The sequence below is a fragment of the Castor canadensis genome, chromosome 4, assembly GCF_047511655.1.
Source record: "Castor canadensis chromosome 4, mCasCan1.hap1v2, whole genome shotgun sequence".
Classification (NCBI taxonomy): domain Eukaryota; kingdom Metazoa; phylum Chordata; class Mammalia; order Rodentia; family Castoridae; genus Castor; species Castor canadensis.
The window spans coordinates 63,785,005-63,806,547 of NC_133389.1; the positions used below are offsets into that span (position 1 = coordinate 63,785,005).

At 42.6% G+C, this 21,543-nt stretch overlaps 1 long non-coding RNA gene across 7 annotated transcripts in view; it reads right to left on the reverse strand.

Moving 5' to 3' along the window:
• LOC141422525 (uncharacterized) overlaps window positions 1-21,543 on the reverse strand; it is a 148,240-nt gene that overhangs the window by 47,226 nt on the left and 79,471 nt on the right. For 5 of the 7 annotated variants that reach the window (XR_012447145.1, XR_012447144.1, XR_012447139.1 and 2 more), the window contains exon 3: window positions 7,189-7,266. The exons of 1 other annotated variant lie outside the window; for it this stretch is intronic. This is a non-coding gene — a long non-coding RNA (uncharacterized lncRNA). Of the gene's footprint in view, window positions 1-7,160; window positions 7,267-21,543 lie in introns of all 7 variants that reach the window. One more of the 7 variants, XR_012447140.1, reaches the window with a different exon arrangement.

The following is a 21,543-nucleotide window of genomic DNA, read 5'->3' on the forward strand; positions in this document are numbered from 1 at the left end:
GTCTGTTGAAGACCTTCAGAGCTCAGATCACTACACCATGTCCTCCCAATGACAGATAGAGGACATTAGTGTTTACCTAATTTAGTTTTCGCTCTGCTGGGTTTTTGTGTTGCTTTGCTCTTTTATAATGGGAATATTTATTTTGTGCTATTGTATATTGGAAGTAATTTCTTTTTTTTTTTTTTTTTTTTTTTAGTTCAGAGGGGCTTTCAGCTAAGAGTTTGCCTTGAGTCTCAGTAAAGACTTTGAATTTGGACTTTTGAACAATGCTGGAACTTTTAAGATGTTGGGGACTCTTGGAGATAGACTAAATACATTTTGCATTATGAGCTGGACATGAGCTTTTGAAAGTCAGGAGTAGAATGCTATGGCTTGAATCTGAAATGTCCCCCATAGGCTCATATTTTTGAATCCTTGGTCCTCAGCTGGTGGTGCTATTTTGGGAAGTTATGGAAATTACAGGAGGTGGGGCCTAGCAGGAGGAAGTAGGTCACTGGGAGCATGCCTTCAAAGGTTGTACCGGGTCCCCAGTTGTTTTCTCTTTCTATGCTTTCTGGCCGCCATAATGTGCTGAGTTATTTTGCCATGCCTTCCCTGCCTGATGGACTGAACACTCTAAAATTGTGATCTAAAAAACTACTTCCAGCCTTTTAAATTGTTTGCCAGATATTTTATCACAACAATGAGAAAAGTAACCAATACATCTTCTTCAAGCCTCAGTTTACTCAGTTATACAATAGATGTAACGATACCTGCACAATGCATGTCACTCCCTTTGCAGTTGTTAAAGAAATCAAATAGTGTAGATGGTACCACTTTACAAATGAACACTGTCCATAAGAAAGGAATTATAACCAGACAGGTGATATGGGCAGGTGGATAGTGACCCAGACTCAAATTGTAGCTGTGTGATTTGGTTTTGTTATAAAGTAACAGAAGAGCCAATTTTATCTTCTGCTCTGTGCCCTGACTCAGTATTTATCTTTCAAAGAGTTCCAAAGGTTGTGGTTCTGTCTCAGTGAGGATTCTTGGAGGGGCCAGAATCAGGCCTCCCCAGGGAGCTCGGGGCACATTTGGCAGAGACAGGGAAGCAAAGAAGGAAGAGATGACTGTAGGAGGCAAGGATAGAGAAAATGATTATCCCTGGGGGCCTGTCTGTCACCTGACCATGTCCCCAGGTAAACCCCACATACTAGAGTTCTTTCTGCTAACAATAATGGGACATCCTAGCCCTAGCCTGCTAAGATTACTGGCTAAGACAACTCAAACTGTCAGCCAAACTTCCTGAAATGCTAGGCTCAAGGCAAGATCTCAGAGCTTAACACCTTCTACCAAGCTGGTGGCCAGTTTACCCTCCAATGCCTTGTATACTTGTTCATCCTCTGGTAACCTCCAATACATGCCCATAGATCAGGGAAGCCTATATTGTTCCCTGAAAACCCCCCAGCCTTGGCCCTTTTCTTTAGGGAGGCAGCCTTCATCTGAGAGTGGCCATCACCCTAGAGGGACACCATATCTGTTTGGGCAGAAACTTCAGGCTTCTGTAATGTTTAACATCAGCTCTTGACCTCTCTGGCTGTTTTCTTCTTCCACTTAAAGGGCAAAAAAATCTATTACAAGGCTATTTTAGGTGAACTCACTAAAAATAAATTTTAAAAGGAAAGGAAAGAAGAAAATCAATGTAGGAACATCACAGCTATTTTTAGGTGGATCTCCTCTTCATCTAGGACTCATGCTGTATTTGGGAACCTTGTGTCTTGGTGGGCAGCCAACCTTGTGCTTATTCACAGAGTAATTCCCTGGCCTACAGCAAAGGCTTCTGGTCGTGCTCTGTGTTTTCATGGTGACAGCCTAACCTCTGTCTGGCTCCAAGTTCACCACCTCCAGCAGCTCAGTATCTTTCTATCATACACTTCACTTTGCAGTCAGGTCCCCTTCTCTGACCTCCAGGCTCAGACACATCAGAACAGAGCAACTAAGGGTGGCAGACATTTTGCTATACATTTTTCCATATTTTAAATTTGTAACCTATATGAAATATTATAAGTTCAAGACTAAAATAAAAAAGTAGTAAATTAAGAAGATTTAAAAATAAACACCAATTCCAATCCAGCCTCACTTCTGCCACTACTTGTCATTGCCAGTCTCGAATGCAACCTGATGAATGAAAATGCTGACCTCTACAAACCACAGGCACTGACCCATGCCAACATAACTCACAGAAATAAATTAAACTTGTAGGAAATAATAACATAATTGAGGATGGGGAGATCCTGAGGCAGGTTTTTGCCATAGAAAATCATAAGCTTATTAAGTTTCACAGGTTATTAGAGTGTTAATTAAATATTCTGTTATTGAAGTAAAGTTTATTTCTTGAAAAAAAATTGTGAAGAAGAGAATAGGAAATAGGGTTAATCCACTGCTATGGTTTGTATAAAGGACATGTTCCCCAGAAGTCCATATAGAAGACTTAGTCCCCTTGGCGGACAGTATCCAAAAGTCCTGTGGATCTGTGAGAGTTGAAGTCTAGTAAGAGATGCTTAGGTCACTGAGGATATGCCCTCAAGGGGATTATGAGACCCCAGTGTCTCACTCTGTCTCTGTTTCCTGATTTGAGATCTGATTACTTCCTCTAACAGGACTCCTGCATGATTGTGGCCCTTTCCAAAGGCCTAAACTAATGGTTGCTTGATTTTTAGACTTGGAACCTCCAGAACCATGAGATAAAATAAACCTCTCTCTTACTTCATAGCTTTTACCTCATAGCTTGTGTCAGCGGTTTCATTATAGTAATGAAAAGCTGACTAATTGCCCACTCCTCTTTTCACTGAATAAAGCTCTGTGAGAGTTTTTTTATACCATTGGTATCTTTCTACATTCTGATTAGCTCTAGGTAAATCTCCAGTCCTTTTTCATGCTTCAGACTTACAACTGTCTACTGTACATCCCCACAAAACTTACAGGCTCCCCAAATGCATCCTGTCTCAAGCTAAACTCAATAGTTTAGTTTCTCAGTTTGTGGTTTTCTTTTCATGGTTTTAGTTACCTGTGGTTAACTGTTTCAAAAATATTAAATGGAAAATTCCAGAAACAAGAATACAAAAGTCTTAAATTTATAAACCATGTAAACTATTGCAGATTCAAAAATAAAAATTTTAAAAAGAAGTAAATTGCCATTCTGAGAAGTGTGATGAAATCTCACTCCATCTAGCTTCGTCCTACTCAGGACATGAATCATACCTATGTCCACCACAGCCACACTGTATGTGCTACTTATCCCTTAGTCACTTCATAGCTGTCTCAGTTACAAATCAACTATCTTTGTATTGCATTCTTTGTGTCCAGGTAATCCTAATTTTACTTAATAATAGCCCCAGGGTGTGTAAGAGTAATGATTTTGACAATTTGGAAATTCCAAAGAGATGCCGTAATGTGCTTTCTTAAAGTAGAAAAAAACTGTTATTCTCTATAGGGGAAAAAAAAGGTATGGGGTTTGGTACTATCTGTTGTTTCAGGTATCCCTTGGGAATCCTGGAACATATTCCCTGAAAATTAAGGGGGGACTACTGTACACATCTCAAAAGTCTGCATTACATTGCTGAGGGTAGTACTACCATCTACCTGGTTCCCTAATTAGGAACTTAAGTGGAGTCATTTATTCTCCTTGCTTCACTCTTCTCCAATCATAAAGTTTCAAAGATCTTTCCTCCTCGGTATATCTTCATGTCTTAATAAAGTCCCTTCTGCTTTTTACCCATCACCACCACCATCACCTCCATCCCCATACCAACTTTCTCCTGCAAAATTGTAACAGCCTTCTAAGTGATCTTCCTGCCTCTGGCCTGTTCAGTCTACCTCTCCAGTCATCTCCCAATAGGTATCCAAATGAATTTTTTAAAAAGTAAGTTTAGTTTTGCCACCTCCCTACTGAAACTTTATAATTATCTCCTCATAGACTAGGTTTCAAATTTCTTAGTGTGGCCTCTAGGTGAAAGTGACTATACAGTCTAGTGTTACCAGCACTATTCCAAGTTAATCTTGTCTTGAGATTCCAGCTGGCTAGCACTCTCTCATTCTTATCATATACTGGTTTGAACAATAAATTATTTAGTCTCTCTAAACCCTAACGTGTTCCACCATATGATTCTTGCCTGCCTATCCAGCTTCATCTCCTACCACTTTAGTGTTCCAGATCACTCACTTCATAAGGCTCAACTGGTAGAGTGCCTGCCTAGCAAATGCAAGTCCCTGAGTTCAAATTCCAGTACCTGAAAAAATAAAAACAGATCAGACCCTCATATACACCACAACCTCCTATCATTTTTGTGTTATCTTTCCATTACTGTAGCAAAATACCTGGGATAAGTCAACCTAAAAGAAGAAAAGATTTAATTTGGCTCATAGCTTCAGAAGTTTCTGTTCATGCTTGCCCTGTTACCTTTGAACCTGCAGTGAGACAGTACATCATGGCAGGAGCACATGGCAGAGGGAGCTGTTCACCTCATCATAGCTGGAGAAGAAGAGGAAGGACTAAGGCCCCAATATCACCTTCATGGGCACATCCCTAATGACCTACCTTCCTTCCACTAGGTTACATCTCCAAAAAGTTCCACCACCTACTGATAGCACCACAGGTAGGGACCAATCCTTCCATATGTGACTCTCTGGGGATGACATTTACCAAACCACAGCAGTCTCCTCTTCCTGGAATGCATCAAGATCTTCCCTCTCCTACATACTTCATCTTGCCCTTTGAGACAGCTCAGCCAGGCTCATACCTGTAATCCTAGCTACTTTGGGGCCTAACACTGAGAGGATCAAAGCCAGGCCTAGCAAATAGTTCATAAGACCCCATCTCCAAAATAATCAAAGTAAAATGGACTAGAAGTGTGTCTCAAGTGGTACAGTGCCTACTTTGCAAGCACAAAGTCCTGAATTCAAATTCTAGTCCCACCATAAAAAGAAGACTCAGCTGAGCATCACTCTTCCATGAAGTCTTTGCTTACTGTCTTCTTCTATGTGTGTACATGCACACACACACCATACATACTCACACACATACACACCCCGGACACCCTGCCCCCACACACATACACACTCCACACTGCACACACACACATACACACATTCACACCCCAGATCCCACACACACACACACATACACACTCCACACCACACACACACATACACACACATACCCCACATATGGTTAATTCCCTATTTGTTGTTTTTAGTAAACTCTATTCTTAAATTTCATACACTGCATTATAATTATTAGTCTATGGATCTGCCTCTCATCAGTAGACACTGATTTCTTAAAGGCAAGGACTTTATACCTCCAGAACTTGAAAACCTTCTAGACTCCAGGCACAGCAGGCCAGAAGAAGGAAAGCACAGCGGCAGAAACCAGCAGGGTACATTTGAGGAACACAAAGAAGCTCTGTGTCATTGGTGCAGGATGAGGGGGTGAGTAGAGCACAGGATGAGACCACAGGGAGTGGGTGGGGGGTAGGCAGCAGCTGACCATGTAAGGGACTCAGAGCTCAGCTGGCACTCTAACAACCCAAACTGCCAAGCACTGTGATAGAATGGAGCAAATGTAGGATTTCAAGTCTGACAGATGTGAGTTTGACAATTTGCTCCTCTTTCTTACTGACTGGGTTAACATGGATAACTTTTTTAAGTGTCTCCATGCCTTGTCCATAAAATGAACATAATAAAATTGTGATGAGGAGGAAATGAGATGAAATATGTTAACCACCTGGCATAGTGCCTAGCATGTCAGAGTCATGCACTAAATTAGAGATGTGATTATTTCTCAACTCAAGTAGAGAGAAAGGAGCCTGGCCCCAGAAGTTCTAAGTGGGGACTCAAAAACTCAGGATTATATCCTTATATCTTATAGCCTGAGAAGGGATGAGAAGTGGCAGCAGATAGGAGGCCCCAAGGTCAAAAAAAGTGGTGCAAGTTCAGAGTTCTTCAAAAGCAATCCCATGTTACAAAAGCCAGCATGCTCCAGGCACCTTCCATCCCCAGCTCTCCCTTATCAACACGTGCCTTTGTCCATCCATAATGAACTGACTCTTCTGACTTAATATGAGAACCGATAAGACATGGCCACTTTAGCAGGCAAATGTCCTTTCTGTATTATGCGGGATCCTTAAGCAAACCTGCATCAGTGAACCACACCTCTCTTCTGAAAGCAGGGGTTTTCTTATGTCAGAATCCAGTTAAGCATTTCAGATATTGCTCAGATTCCAAGAGTCCCCACTCCATAGCTTTCATTAGGTCATACAGAAACAATGCCAAAGTAAGGACAACTGGTACTATATGGCAGAGACCACTTAGAAGAACAATGAGACAAGGCCCTGGTGCCTCTGTGCCCAGGTGATAGGCCTGTAAATACTGGACTGTGAAAGGTCCTATGGGATTTACCAGGGTGGCCGTAGAGCTGAGAAAGCACATAGGTAACAATTGACATGTTAGCAGCCAGCTCAGCCTTACCTGTATGTCTACTGCTTACCAGGTAGGGACGGGTGAGTTTCCTCCTTTTCAGGAATACACTATTCAGCAGTTATCATTGCTTCATTTACCACATGACCATGCTGTTTCCATCCAGAGGGGCAACAGGTGCCCCCCAAGCCATGTAGTATGGTTGAAAGCTATCCAGATGGGAAGACAGAGTCCCCAGTCTGCATCTGGGCTTTGCTTATTACCACCTGTGTGAGAGTAGGTGAGGTAGGTTCCTCATGGTGTAACATGGGATGGTCAGATTCACTTAGGAGGGATTGTGTGAGATTCAAATATGATTATGCATATGAAGCAAAACACATGTGCAGCCTAGTATGTAGTAGGTACTCAAACATGGCAGCTTTTATCATTAGTCTCTCCAACAGCCAGAGTGCAGTTTTTCTTAGGTGCGCCAGCCATTTAAAGGAAAGTGGAGACACAGAAGCTGCCCTCAGAGACTTGCAATGGGGGAAGGTCTTATGCCTTAACTTGATCATTGAGTAAACTGTCTACAACAGCCTCCTGCATCTCACCAGCCCTTAGGGGAAGCACCTATAAGGCCCAATTTTTGCAGTCCCTTTTGAAGAAGGATCAATCACAGGGAACTGAACAGAAAGATCAAAGAGAGAGAGTGCTGTGTGATAACTCACTGCCTGCAGTGATGAAGCTGGTACTCACTTCTTTTCATCCTGGTTTTCTTTGTCTCCAGTTCACCACTGCATTTGGGCAGCTTAATAAGGTTGCCATGAGAGCATCCTGCATGGTGGAAAGAACAAAAACAAGCAGTTTGAAGACTTGGGTCTAAATCCTGCCTCTGCCGTTTTCTGGCCATCTGACCTTGGCCATGCTATTAAATGTCCATCATTCTCCTTTCACAACCCTTGCTTCCTGAAAAACACAGCTCCTCTGCTTCCCCTACCCACCTGGTAGAGTTATTGTGAGCTTTGCAAAAATGTATATAGAAGCAATTTTGGTAACATACTCTCCCAACATGGTATTTTGCAATGTGTTTGTTTGCTTAATGTAACCTGAATTTCCCTAAACCTACCAGTCAGTGAGGTACCAATAACAGACTAACCATATTTCACTGACTGGTATCCTTTCAGCTAAAGCTGGGGCTTGGCACCTGTGAAGGGTCCCTTCAGGAATTCTTACACCCCTGGGGACACCCAGCAGGCACCCACATGGTCTAACTCCACAGGCATAACTTCTATACCTGTTCTCCTGCACACATCTCTGGATTTCCCTGTGGGCATGTTTCCAATCAATTGCCAAGAACCTCGTCAGTGCTGGTGCAGTGCTATACCCCCATTGTGTAATATTCTGTCCCCTGAAAGCCAACAGAGCCCTGCATGGGAACAGTTTCTATAGCCCCTAGGGCTTGAACTCTGGTCCTCAGGCCAGGCAGGGGACAGATGTTCATCTGTTCTGTTCACCACATCTCTCTTCACATTAGGGCCTTCATCACAAATCTTCCTTCTCATCTAGTCAAACCCAAAAGGCTTCAGGCAAGTGAATTTCATTTAAAAAAGAACTTTTACGTAGACTATCCTCAAGTTAACTTGGAAAAATTTAGATCTCATTTCGGGGTAAAGGTGGTGTGCTTGCATGACAATATTCATTATGAATCACCATTTTTATTGTTTCAAGTAGCAACACTCCCACCTGTGGTTTCAGAATTTAGATGGAGTGGTCCTGGTGGTGGGCTCTCCACACCTCACATCCTAGTTGTTGCACCCCTCTATATACCTCCGAACAGAACCTGGGCCTCAGGGCCTATGGCAGATGAGATTCGGCTGAAATGATGGTGAGAAGGACATCTGTGTCTGAATGGTCACTAGAAAGGGATTTAAATTGAAATTAAAGGGAAGAAAAAGACCTCCAAGATACTCGGTTACCAGGATGGTTTTGTGTAGGTCATGGTTTCTCAAACCACAGGTCAGATCTCATTAGTGTGTCATGAAATCAATTTAGCAGGTTGTCACCAACATTTTAAATGATGTAATAGGTAGAATTGAAACATTAGAATGCATTCCATAGAATATTGATTCCTGACATACTTGTTTCTGTCATAAAGAGATTGAACTCTATGAAATTGCCATTATAAGGTTAAACAATTGAGTACCTACAATTTCATATGGTTCACCTTAATAGGATGTATGCTTATTTGGCCACAATGTAACAATTTATTTCAGCGAATCACAGCTTTTTAAAAAATAGAAGAAGACTATTGAACTTGGAGTTAAAAATGCATTTTGATTCCAGCAGAGTTCTTTGAACTCTGAAAGAGTTCACTATGAACTCTGAAAGAGTTCACTATGAACTCTTTCAGGCTTATTCTCATTTTGTGTACAGTGGGGATGATCAGCCAATTTGATCAGACCAGTATTGAGAACTGTAGGAGAGAACACACGTGCTGGCTTAGAGCAGGTCCTCTCTGTGCATTATTTAAATCTGGACACAAAGAGTGTAGGAGTCAGGACTCTCGAGCTGGAAGCAACACACTCCATGCCAAGCAGCTGTTTTATGATATTATAGCAGAATATCACGGACTGGGTAATTTAAGTGAAAAGAGAATCATTGCTTCTCAGTCCTGGAGGCTGGAAGTCCAAGGTCTAGGGCCAGAATTTGGTGAGAGCTTTCTTACTGCATCACCCCATGATGGAAAGCAGAAAGATATCAAACGTGTAGCCTCAAGCCCTTTTATAATCTTCAGAATCCATTCATGTGGGTAGAGCCTTCATTACATAAGCACCCCCCATTGGGCCCCACTTTCTAACACTGTTGCATTGTGGGAAAAGCATAGATACTTTTGGATGGAAACATTCAAACCACAGAGCAGCTAAGCAAAAAATAGCAACCCAGGAGTGGGATGGCCTCAGGTATAACTCCATCACTCTCTCCACTCTTCAGCTCTACTTTACTCTAAGGATGAGGTTCCCTTACTCAGCAGGGAGAGGGCAAGCTTCACTGCCCCCATTTTGGGTCTCTAACACTCTCCTAATGATCCACAGGTGATTCAGATTGCTATGCACAAGTGTGTGTCTCTATGACAAGAGACAGGATGAAATCACCTGGGTGGCTCAGTCTTCTCTATGGCCAGAAGATGGAATGTTGCAATCAACTGTCCTGGCAGAGACCTGACTGGGGAGCAGTTCCAAGAGGAAGTTGTTATCAGCAGACACAGGAGAATGGAAGGAACACTGGGCTCACCAAAGCAGCAGACATTCACCACAACAAAATAAGTAAGAGGATTCAAGATACCTGCATGGGGAGCCTGAAATACTATTTCTGATTATGGATATCTATGATGCCTATCTACACATTATAGGAAGAAGGGATGGTGGGCAAAGTCAAACTGGTTACCCATGGGGCAAGAGCCCTTGCAATGCTTTCTGGTCACAGCAATATAAATCTTAAGGCTGAAAGAGAACAGTTGAAAGATATGTTCTTTATGAAACCATAAATTACATACCCATTGTCAATTGAGAAGAGGTGGGAGCCAAGATTTAGGGCTACCTAGAAATTTACGAATATCCTGAGATTAGAAGCATGCAGAGGGACAAACAAATAAGCCCATGAGAGGAGTAGACATGGCAGAAGTTGGCCAGAGGGAAGAAATGGAAGAGGTGTTTCTGGTACAGGTTATAAAACTGGACCAGGAGAGACTACAGTAACAAGGTAGCTCATGGTATTTCAGATCCACTAGAAAATATTATTTGGCTAATGATTTCCCTTCCAGACTATCTTAGCTTCCAGGACACAAAGGAAGTAGCAGACAAACTTTACTAGGCTAAATTCCAATAAGAAAGCTGAGATAGTGACATGGTAGGAAGTAGGAGAGAGAGTGGAGAGGAACTTTGGGAAAAAACTTCCAAGTAGTCCTAGAGCTAGTTCCTGATGACAGGGCAAGAGACAGTTGGACAGAGTCAAAGATCCACCCTGGACCTAGGATAGGCAGATGTCAGAGTTTTGAAAAAAGAAAAATGGGTGTGATTTTATGGTTATAGGAGGCTGGAGAGCATTGGCAAGCTCTTAAAAATACAGTTCTGGTGGCAGAAGTACAAAAGGTCCTCATGTGACAAAAAGATGGTAGTGTCTAAAGAAGCAGAAAAGGTGGACAATTCACACAAATGACTGAACTCAGTTTTCTAAAAAATCATTTATATCTTCTTGTGAGCTCTCCAGCTATCCGTCTACAACCAGTGACAGTGATGACAGTGTAATATCTCTCTCTCCCTGTCTCTCTCTCTCTCTCTCTCTCTCTCACACACACACACACACACATACTGGTTCTCCAAAAGCTATATTCCTGGTTTCCCTGATTTCTCTTACTTCCTCTTTCTCTCCTATTGACAGGAATTTGGGCAGTCACCACTGTTGTCATCTTTGGGTCACCATGCCATATTTGGAACACAGTTGTACTAAAAAATTATTTGTTGTCTGAAATTCTTATTTAATTGGCATCTCTTGTGTGTATGTGTATGTGTGTGTGTGTGTCTGTGTGTGATGTTGTAGTGTCTGAAACCCTACCTGCTCCCTCAATCCATCACTGTGAGAGGTGGAACTAACAGCAAGGACTCTTGGCAATGGATGCCACAAGGGACAACAATCAGCCCTGAGTATCCATGGGTTCTGCATTGCAGATTCAACCAACCACTGATCAAAAATACAAGGAAAAAAAATTACATCTGAACCACTGTTATACTATGGGTTGTGACCAGTATTTTCAAAGAAAAGAGAATAGAAATATTAGAGTGCATTACACATAAGGCTAAGTATTGTTTCATGACATTTTACATATCACTTATATTGAATTAGGTTTTATAAGTAACCCAGAGTCTTCTTTTAAAGTATACATGGGGATGTGCGGAGGTTACATGCCAATGCTGTAGCATCACTGAACATCCTTGAATTTGGGTGTCCATGGGAGGTCCTGGGACCAATCCCCTAAAGATAATGAGGGATGATTGCAACTCAAGGCTCCCAGAAGTCCCCAGACTCCAAGAAGGGGGAAATTGAAACTCCCACCCTCTAAGCCTACTCATCCTGTTTGGCAGTTTGTCTCCCATGCTCCAAGCCCAGCCAGCCATGGAGGGGGCACAGTTCTCAGTGCTGTCTTTTAGCTACATCAGTTCTAGCAGGTTGTTTCATATTTTGGTTCACAAATGACTAATTGCTGTGAGAAGGCAGCACTTTCGCTCAGTTCTCAAAAGCAAGGGGAGTTGCTCCCATCTGCCGTAATGGATCATTCCTTCTTTGGAGCCCCCGGCCTCTGTTATTGGGGCCTCTCAGAATTCCCCAATCCTGGTCTTTCTTCCTGTCAGTGAGCGCCACCCCACCTTCAGCCTCCTACTTCTTCCAGTTGCTAATTGGGCCCCTCACCCTTTCTTTCAGGCTTCTCTTGTAGTCCTTCAAGTACCTGCTAAGGCTTCCCATTGGGCATACTACAACTTGATGTGGTTTTCCAGAAATGAACTGTGTACTGCTAAACCCAGTGATGTGGGGTTCTGGGAGGAAGTGCTTTCTAGAAGACAAAATGTGCTCCCTGCTATCTTACCTGTTCAATCCCTTTTTTACTATGTACCTATGGACTAGAATTATTTTATTTAAATTATCTCTGTTCTCCCTCCCCTTAATAAAGTACTCCTTAATTAGTGCTAATTGATACAACCATTTTCTGGGTATCTGTGGGATTCACATGCACAGGTTCCATATTTGCATGAACAGTTTTCCATTTCCTTCATAAGACAAGTTTTTCCAATTCACACCTAATCAAAATGCACTGATCCCATAAAAAACAAATCAAGATCTTATATGCCAGATTAATGAAATAGAGAAAGTCATTTAGTCTTAAGAAAGGATCTTATGTGTCTGGAAGAGGTACCTTGATGATGATAAGTGAGGTCAGTGGGGTGGAGGAATGGATTTTTTTTCAAAGGCCTATTGGAGGATCAAATATTTGTCATTAAATTGCCTGTGAAGGAAGGTATGCAGGTCCAGATGGTCAGAGACCATCTGAATGTAAGTTTCTGAAGCTGAGCTCTTCTAAGACAACTTACGGGCCAGGTGCTGTGAATCAGGCCTGTTAATTCTAGCTACTCAGGAAGCAAAGACAGGAAGATCAAGGTCTCAGGCCAGCCCAGGCAAAAGTTACCAAGACCCTATCTCAAAAGCAAGCCAGGTGTGGTAGCACATGACTGTGGTCCTAGCTACTGGGGTGGTAGAGGCCCCAACTTCTGGGGAGCACCATGGTCCAAGGCCTAGGCAAACCCCAAGACCCTATCTGAAAAGTAAACTAAAAGTGAAAAGACTGGGGGCATGGCCTAAATAGTGGAGTACTTGAGCATGAGCTCCTGAGTTCAATCCCCAGTACGACCCCCCACCCCCAAAATGCGGTAGAGCACCTGCCTTACAAGGGCAAAGTCCTGAATTCAAACCCCAGTACCATCAAAAAAGAAAAAGAGTAGTTAAAAAAATATGATGAGGGGGAGTAGAATTCTAGGAAGAAGGAAAAAAGAACCAGGAAAAACAAATAAATAAAAACCTGTCAGCATTCCAACCACAGAGGGGCTTCTGGTTTCATATAAATCAGAGATGGTTAAACGATGTGCTTATGAAAGTAGTTTAGCATAGGATATGAAAGGTAAAATATTTCTTGCATCATCTCTGTGAAATCTTCAGCAAGCACCTACATTACTCATTGTTGCTTTGAAATGGACTGATTACTCTTAGAACTCAAAGAGATGAAGTTCTGCAAATGGGTTTTACAGGGTAAAAAGAAAACAGGACAGAACTGGAGGACTGAGGAAAAACAGACATGTGGATTATACCAGTAAATTGTTGGCAATATCAGATTGAGGAATTTTATGCAGCCATTAAAAGAGATGTCCATGGAGAATTTTTGATGCTATGAGAAGTGGTTTATGCTAAATGTTAAATTGAAAGAGCGAGGTTTAAATTGTATATGCTCCATGATCTCAATTATGTAAAAATGATAGGACAAACAAATAGAAGGAAATGCTAGCTTCTGAGATGGTAGAATTATGATGCTATTTTTTCTAATACTTTATGCTTTTGTGTACTTTCCAAGCTTTATAAAATAAACATACACTACTTTAACAACAACAAAAAAGAATGAAAATAAAGCTTCCCAAAAATTCCATTTGCATTACAGAAATTTTTTATCCTACTTTCTCTTCCAAGTTTGTCTCTAACGGAATTCAGGAGATACACACTGGGACCTCAGCACCCTTGGTGAAAGAAGAGGTGGGTATTGGTAGACAGAAGTTTAAAAACCCTAATCCTATTGGAGCTTTTGGTCCTGAGGTGCAGGTAGACTGTCCAACAGAATACAGGACAGAGACGGTACTGCATTCTGACTAGTGCTGGGTACAGCATCTGTAGGGCCCATAACAGTGAGTGGTGTGAAATCCATATGGATGGTGATTACAGGAAACAACCCCATGCTTAACATCATTGGACATGCCTCTTTGACAGAGATATGCAAGAATTTGTCCCAGCCAAGCTCAGAACAGAGAACCAGGGAGGCAGTGTGAGAAACCATGGCAGGGAACCCCCGATCAAATATAATGGGATGTGAGAAGATTGTGGCGTGGAGGTTTATGTGGATGTTCAGGGCTCATTCCTTTTAATTAATTAGTCATTTATTCACATGTCCATCTATCCCTTAACCCATTCAATAAACACTTACTGGGTCTTCCATGCTAGGCCCTGGAGACACAGACAAAGGGAGCATTGTCCACAAGTTCTCAGTTCCCTGCCAAGTCCTTTCACTGTAGTGGTGTTAAAGTCATAAAACACTAACAGGATTTTTATGATCTTGTCCAAGTCTGGATAATACACATCAGTGACTCCAGTTAGGGGGCTGAGGAAGGATTTACACCACTACCTGACATTTGATCATTGGCCCACTTCGTTTTCAAGGAACTCCAGAGGTAACAAGAGCCACAGAAGTTTCTCCCAACCAGACTCTTAACTACATCTCCCAAAGATTGTGTGTTGACATCAATAGAGATCTGTCCAGAATTATGCTCAGAAAACACAATTTAATGAAAAAGAATAACTGGTTTTTGATGCATGCCCAGAGCTTTAAAGATGACTGTCTATAAGACCATTATATAATGTAGTCCTAACATGATGGCAGAGAGCTAGTTAGGGATGATTGTTCCCATTTTACAAATAGAAAGCCAGCTTGGAAAGGTAAAGTCCTGTGTCCACCACAAGTAAATAACAAACTGGGCTTCTAATTCATGTCCTGTCCTTCTCCCAAGTCCATGGCCTTTTCATTGCAGCTCATCCAGACAGCTGAGATAGTCCCCACTAACTCCATGGGGAATGGTAGCCCACAGCATATTTAGGCTGCAAGATATGTGTACAAAATGTGTACAGAATGTGTAGGTTTGGGTTCAGGATGAGGCTGGGTGTGTGAGTTTCCTAAAGCTGCTGTAATAGATTACCACAAATTTAGTGCCTTAAAAATGATGGAGACTGGAAGGATGGCTCAAGCGGTAGAGTGCCTTCTTGGCAAGCATGAAACCCTAAGTTGAAACCCCAGTCCCACAAAAAAAAAAAAAAAAAAAACCAACAATCTCTTCCCTGAAAGCAGTGGATACCCAAAGTCCAAAATCAGTATTATGGCACAGAAATCAAGGTGCCTGCAAGGCCACACTCCCTGTGGAGGCTCTCAGGGAAAATCTCCATGCCTCTTCCAGCTCCTGATGACTACTGGCATTCCTCGGCTTGGGGCTACATCGTTAACTCTAGTCTTTAAGGTCAGCATCTACAAATGGCTTTATTCTCTGTGTCAAACTTTCTCTTTCTCCCATTTACATGAGATTGTATTCAGGGCCCACCTGTGTAATCTCCTCATTTCAAAGTCCTTAATCACATCTGCAAAGACCCTTTTTCCAAAAAGGTAATCATTACAGGTTCCAAGATAATGACCTGGTATCTTTAAGAGATAATACTCAACCAACCTACTACATTGGGCTAAAGGCTTGTATGCTTCAGTGACTTCTGTCTCTGGGTAATTTCTCAGTTAAAGAGGAATAAACTTGTGAAAAATGGAATATGATACAGTGAAAAAAGAATTGGGGGAAAACTGTGAGTGAGGGTAGGACCAAAAGAACCCTCCTTAAATGTGTATTTGGTAATTATAGCCCCAAGGCAGGGTATTGATTCTGTCTTAGATCTGCCACTTCTGCACATGTGCCTGCAGAGCTAGCTCAAGTTTCCAAGCACTGAGCATTTCTCTCCAATCAAATGCACGGAAGATGGGCAGGCCCTGAAATACTGGCATAGCAAAATTTCAAAGGTCCTAGAGATCACATTGGTCAGTTCCCACTCCCCTCCTTACTGGTGGAGAACCTGAGGCTTTGTGAACCCAGGTTTCCCCATAGACTAGTACTGCTATTATTTGAGTCTGTGTTTTTAAAGAGCTGGCATAGTAGTCCCCAAAATGGCCATCAGGTCGGGGGCACAGGCATTGCCCCAGATATAACTGGCATTAACGGAGTATGTGGAAATCATCTTGGGAGACAGAAGAGCTGTGTGTACCCCTCCTTCTGTGCCCTTTCTAAGCCTGGCCTTGGGTGCTTTCTACTCATCACCCTGGCTCTCAACTATCTGCTTTCACTTTCCCAAATCTTGTCTTTCCCATTAGATTAAGTCTGTGCCTCCACATTCACCATCTCCTCACTTCACTTAGCCCTCAGTCTCACAGCCCAGGCAGGACTCCCTCCTCTTCCTGTCTTCCTGCCTCTCTTCCTCCCTCCCCTCTCTTCTATTATCCTTCCCTTTTCAGTCTACTATTCTGGCTTTCTTGGGATTAAGCTTTTTGCCAATTCTAAGGCCAATGTGATGAAATAGAGAAAACATAGTGACTTCTAAAAGCAAAGACTTCTTTCTTTTTGGTCAAGTTCAAAGCCTCTAAAACTGAGAAAGATAATGAGGAAAGAAGTAGTGGTTTGAGGAAAGGGTATTTATCCTGGTTTCTCTGTTGTGGGTTTCACTTGCATGAATTTTCCTCTCACCTGAACAATGAGTAGACATCTAGAACTTATACTTTTGTATAAAACTCTTTAAACCCATTATATCATAATTAAAGTGTTTTGTGCATAAGCAAAACAGACTCTCAAAGTTAGGGCATCCATTCACTGGGTGACCACACTGCAAGTTATGATTCTATCAAAGGTCCACCATCATTTATTAGCCATGTGACCTTTGGACTTGCTTTCATTATCTTGGAAAATCACAAGGGTAATAATATCTACTTCGTAGGGTTTTTGTGAAGCTTAAATGAGATAAGCCTGTGAAATTCTGTAGCACAGAAATTAGTGCCAGTTGACTGTCAATAAATATGCATGTAATTGATATTTGGGTCACTCCTCTGTGAAGACTTTTCTGACCTCCTACTCATAGGAACACTGACTTCTCCTTAGTGCCCCATTTATACCCTATATATGCTCCTGTCTTAGAGCCAACCATGAATTACTACCCTTCTCGGCCCACATCTGCCCACACCCTCTCCTCTCTCAGGCTCTGAACATGGACAGAAGCACATCTCACTCACCTCTGTAATCTCAATGCCCTGTACAATGGCGGGCTCATGGGAGATGCCCTATAGATACCAGTTGAAGTGACTTGAAATGCTGAGACTTTCTGATCATAAGCCTTTCAGGCTAGGATAGTTTTTGGCTTATCATGCCAGTTTCTGCCTCTTTGTATTTATTAAGCTCAATGGCAAAACCCATTCAAAGGCATCTGGCTGTGATAATCCCAGAAGATTCTGCCAATTTGGTCTACCCCAGGCAGATGGGCAGATGAGTCTTAAGAAGAGAGATCAAACTGTTCACATGCTAGCAGTGTGCAGACTTCTTCTGCCTCCAAGCTGACATGGTTTCCCATTCAGTGCAGTCATATTGTTGAGGTGGGGAAGTTCAAGGGAGAGCCATACTCCACTCCAACATTTCTAGAGGGACTGTACTGGACTTGTCTTCCTGAAGAGTCTCCTCTGGCTGGATGTGAATACACCCCAAGGAGTCATATCTAGACATGAGGCATCTTGGGGTCCAGCAGTGGCCACAAGCAATTCTCCATGAATGTTTGTGGGACACTGTCAGCACAGAGTCCCATCAGAGTTGGAGCTTCAGAAAGAATAAGTCGAGGTCCAAATCTGAGGATGACATGAAGGATCAACAGAAGAATGAGCTACAGAGAAATAGTTGGGAGTCTTTGAAGTGGGTCATGGAAAGGGGGAGAAACTGATTAAATGGTTACTAACAACAGAAACTAAGTATAGGCCAGGCACAGGCAGATAGTGTAGTTTTTTAACAATCATGGCAACACACATAGGAGACTTGCACTAAAAGAAACCAAGGCTCAAAAGCCAAGAAATTTGCTTAAGCTCACATGAGCAAGTGGCAGAAATAGTATCACACACAGTCTTCCCCTCCTAACACACTCCACTGCCAACATGGGAAGGGAAGGTATTTCTATGATGCCTCTTTTGTCTTGTGCTTAGCCTGGGCTACAGAGGCACCAGCCCAGTTGATGTAAGAGGCCATGCTAGGTGAAGAGGCACTGTGTACAGCCTGTCTTGTGAAGAAATAATCCTCTTACCCCCCTTACAGACTATTTCTGGCTTTCATTTGGTGCTGGTGTCATTGTACTGCATTTCTTTTTCATTCATTATCCAACAAATACTCATTATAGCTATTCTAACCTAAAGTAGGGCCACTTCTTATAGTTGGGAATGTGGCCTTCCCTGAGTCAATCATCATAAGAAGCAAATCCTGAGACTGGAAACTGAGAAGGTGAGAGAGATGATCCCTTCTTTTTCCATTGTCCTCAGCATATCAAAGAACATGGATCTATTTATAAGGCATGATTCTTAGATGCTAAATGGAGCCCACTATGTAAAGACTGAATGAAAATCAGAGCCACAATCTGAAGACCTAGTTGTATATTGAGAACCTGCTGACCTAGTGGCAAATTATTTTCTGTGCTTATTTTCCCATTGCTATCCTTGAACAATGAATGAAGAAAGGTTGGCTGATGCCCAGCTGCCCTCTGCTCTGCAGGAGAGCTTTTAAGAGGAGTGTGGTCATAGCATTAAAGAAGAGAGGTGCCCTCTGAGATCACCGTGGAAGGTAAGTCTCTGGAAATAAGAGTTGGGATGTGTTGCTTTCTGCCTCAATCCACATAGAGAGCCTTCCTCCTTGACTACCTTGAAAGGCACCTCATTTAGGATACTTTTGGCTGTGGGGAACAGAACATGTCAAATCAAACTGATCTAAACAATAAGGAAATGTATTGTCTAACATAATTAGACGCCCAGCATAGAGCAGACCTCAGACATGATGCAACCTGTGTATGGTGGCATCAAAGACACTCTGCTGCCTTCAGTAGCAGCTTTGTCTCCAAGCTGGCTCTCCTTTTGGCTTTAAGATGACTGCAGTGGCAATCAAGGCTATGTGTGTTTTATGACAATCAAGAGTAAGATGCTTTTTGTAGCATGGACTATAATTCTTTAGTCTTTGGGAAACACTCTCCACAGTCCTACAACTAGACCAGTAACAGAGGCTAGCAGAATGCCCAAGTTAATAATAGGTGGATGCTTGAATAAAATCAGGATTCACTTGGGTAGTTCTATTGGCAACCAACAAAAATGTGCTACAGAACTGGGTATTATTTCAGCAAGCAAAATGGAAATTTCCTGAAGATTAGCCTTTGATCTGAGGTTGGCTGGAATTTGGGGACTCTCCTTTTATATGGACTGAGATCCAGAAGAGTGGCAGGGACACTGTTGGCAGGTACATGCAGTGCCTAAGCTTTACACCCAAAAATGACCTGGTGTTGTATGTGGCTAATCTGAGTCACTGTCCAGAATTTGAAGGAAATGTAGACATACCTGACAGACCCTGTCCTAATTAGGGCAACCAGGAAATAAAAGAACACCTTGAAATTGAGTCTCTAGATCTGTCAGATACCAACATGTGTCACTGTCTTTGCACACTTATGAAGGCAAGAGGCAGCCTGGTGGCTGTCCTCGTGGCCTACGCTTTTAAAAGTTTTACATGTCTAACAGTGCTGGCTGGGGCTCTCTCTTTCTGGAGGTTGCCCAAGCTTTGGGCTGACTTTCCCTCTATTGTAGTTAACACGGTCCTTAAAAAAACTGAGGAGCTTCCAGATACTGTGTCACCTAACCTCTTTCCTTTCACTGAACACACATTTCCAAGGTACCTCCCAAGTCAAGCACCAAAGTAGGAAAGACATCTTCACACTCTTCCACTTTCTCGTCGTAGAGATTATTTCACCATGAGAGGAAATAAGGAACCCTATTGAAGGCAGCTGTGTTAGTAAGTCTAAGATTTGGGCAGTACTGCTGGGAGCATTTGTGGTGATGCATGGAAGGTGCATGGAGTATTAGCTACACATGCTTTTGTGGGAGGGATATTATAGAGAACAATAAACAGCAGGTGTCCTACACTAAGCTAGCCTTGTACGTAACCACTTGCCAAGGGAGTTAATGAATCATACCAGTTAATGTAGATAACACAGAATAGGAGTCTCCTCCACAAAGTTTCCCAAATCTAACTAAGAACAAGGCAAGCCTGGAGCCAACTGTGGGGTTGTCAATAGCTGTCCTGGTGCCATGCTTTCTGACCCTTCATCTGGTGTGCTCTCTCTTCCAAGAGGCAAATAACATATTAATTTTCTTCTTTGGCAGCCTCTCAATGCTGAGTCAGTGGCAAAGCTGCCAGCACTGTGCAGCCATCCTTGATCATGATGGTGGAGGTGGACATGGGGCACCCTATGCTACACTCCATCCTCTCACTGCTGGCTTTTAAAGTCAAATAGTGTGAGCATGTGCACTTGGGAATGGAGGACACTGGCAAGAATCCAGCCTGGTCAGCCACCAGAGCCAAGCATGTCCTGACCTGGACAGGCCAGAAGAGAGCTATGGTGAGGGTTGGTGGAATGGCTCAAGTGGTATAGCCTCTGCCTAGCAAGTGTGAGGCCCTGAGTTGAAACCCCAGTCCTGCCAAAGAAATAGAATGAGAAAGAGAGAAAGAGAGAGAGAGAGAAAAGTTAGAGAGCTATAGTGTTTTCCATTCTCCTCACAGGGATGAGCTACCCTGGGGCAGTTTTGAAATTGTTTGCTGCCCTGGGAAGAACTTAATTTCTGCCAGTTCGAAGCCTGGAGAGTTCCCTCTGTGCACTGGGCTCCTCAGGCTTTGGCTCCTCAGTCCAACTTTCCCTAAATTAGGGACCCTTAGAATCCTTCCAAGACCACTATCACCTTTTTGTTTCTGGTACTGGAGATTGAACTCAGGGCCTCATGTATACTAGGCAGAACCTCTACCACTTGAGCAACACCCCAGTCATTTTGTTTTTAGTTGCAAGGTTGATGGCTGTGATAGTTAGTTTTATGTGTCAGCCTGACTGAAAAAAAGGGACGCCCAGAGAGGTGGTAAAACATTATTTCTGGGTGTGTCTGTGAGGGTGTTTCCAGAAGAGATTAGCATTTGAATCACTACACTAAGTACAGAAAATCCAACCTCAATAATGTGGTGGGCATCATCTAATTCCATGACAGCCCTAATTAAAAAAGTAGAGGAAAGAAGAATTCTCTCTTCTTGAGCTGTGGCATCACCTTGACACTGGAGATTCTTGTTCTTGGAGTCAGACTGAATTACACCACCAGCTCTCCTCATTCTCCTGCTTGCAGATGACAGATCTCTGTACTTCCCAGCCTCCCTAATGGTAGGAGCCAATTCTTACAAGACTCTCTCTCCTGTCATCTACCTATCCTTTGAGTCTATTTCTCTGTAGAATCCTGCCTAATACAAAAACCAACATATTGACGGCTGCATTCACTATCTTCTTGCCACCAGCAACACCTACTTGGTGAAGGGGACATTGTTCACCAGTTGCTCAAAAGAGAAACTTGGGCTCCCTTAACACTTTTCTTTCCCTCATTCTCCAAATTTAATCAGTCTGCAAAAT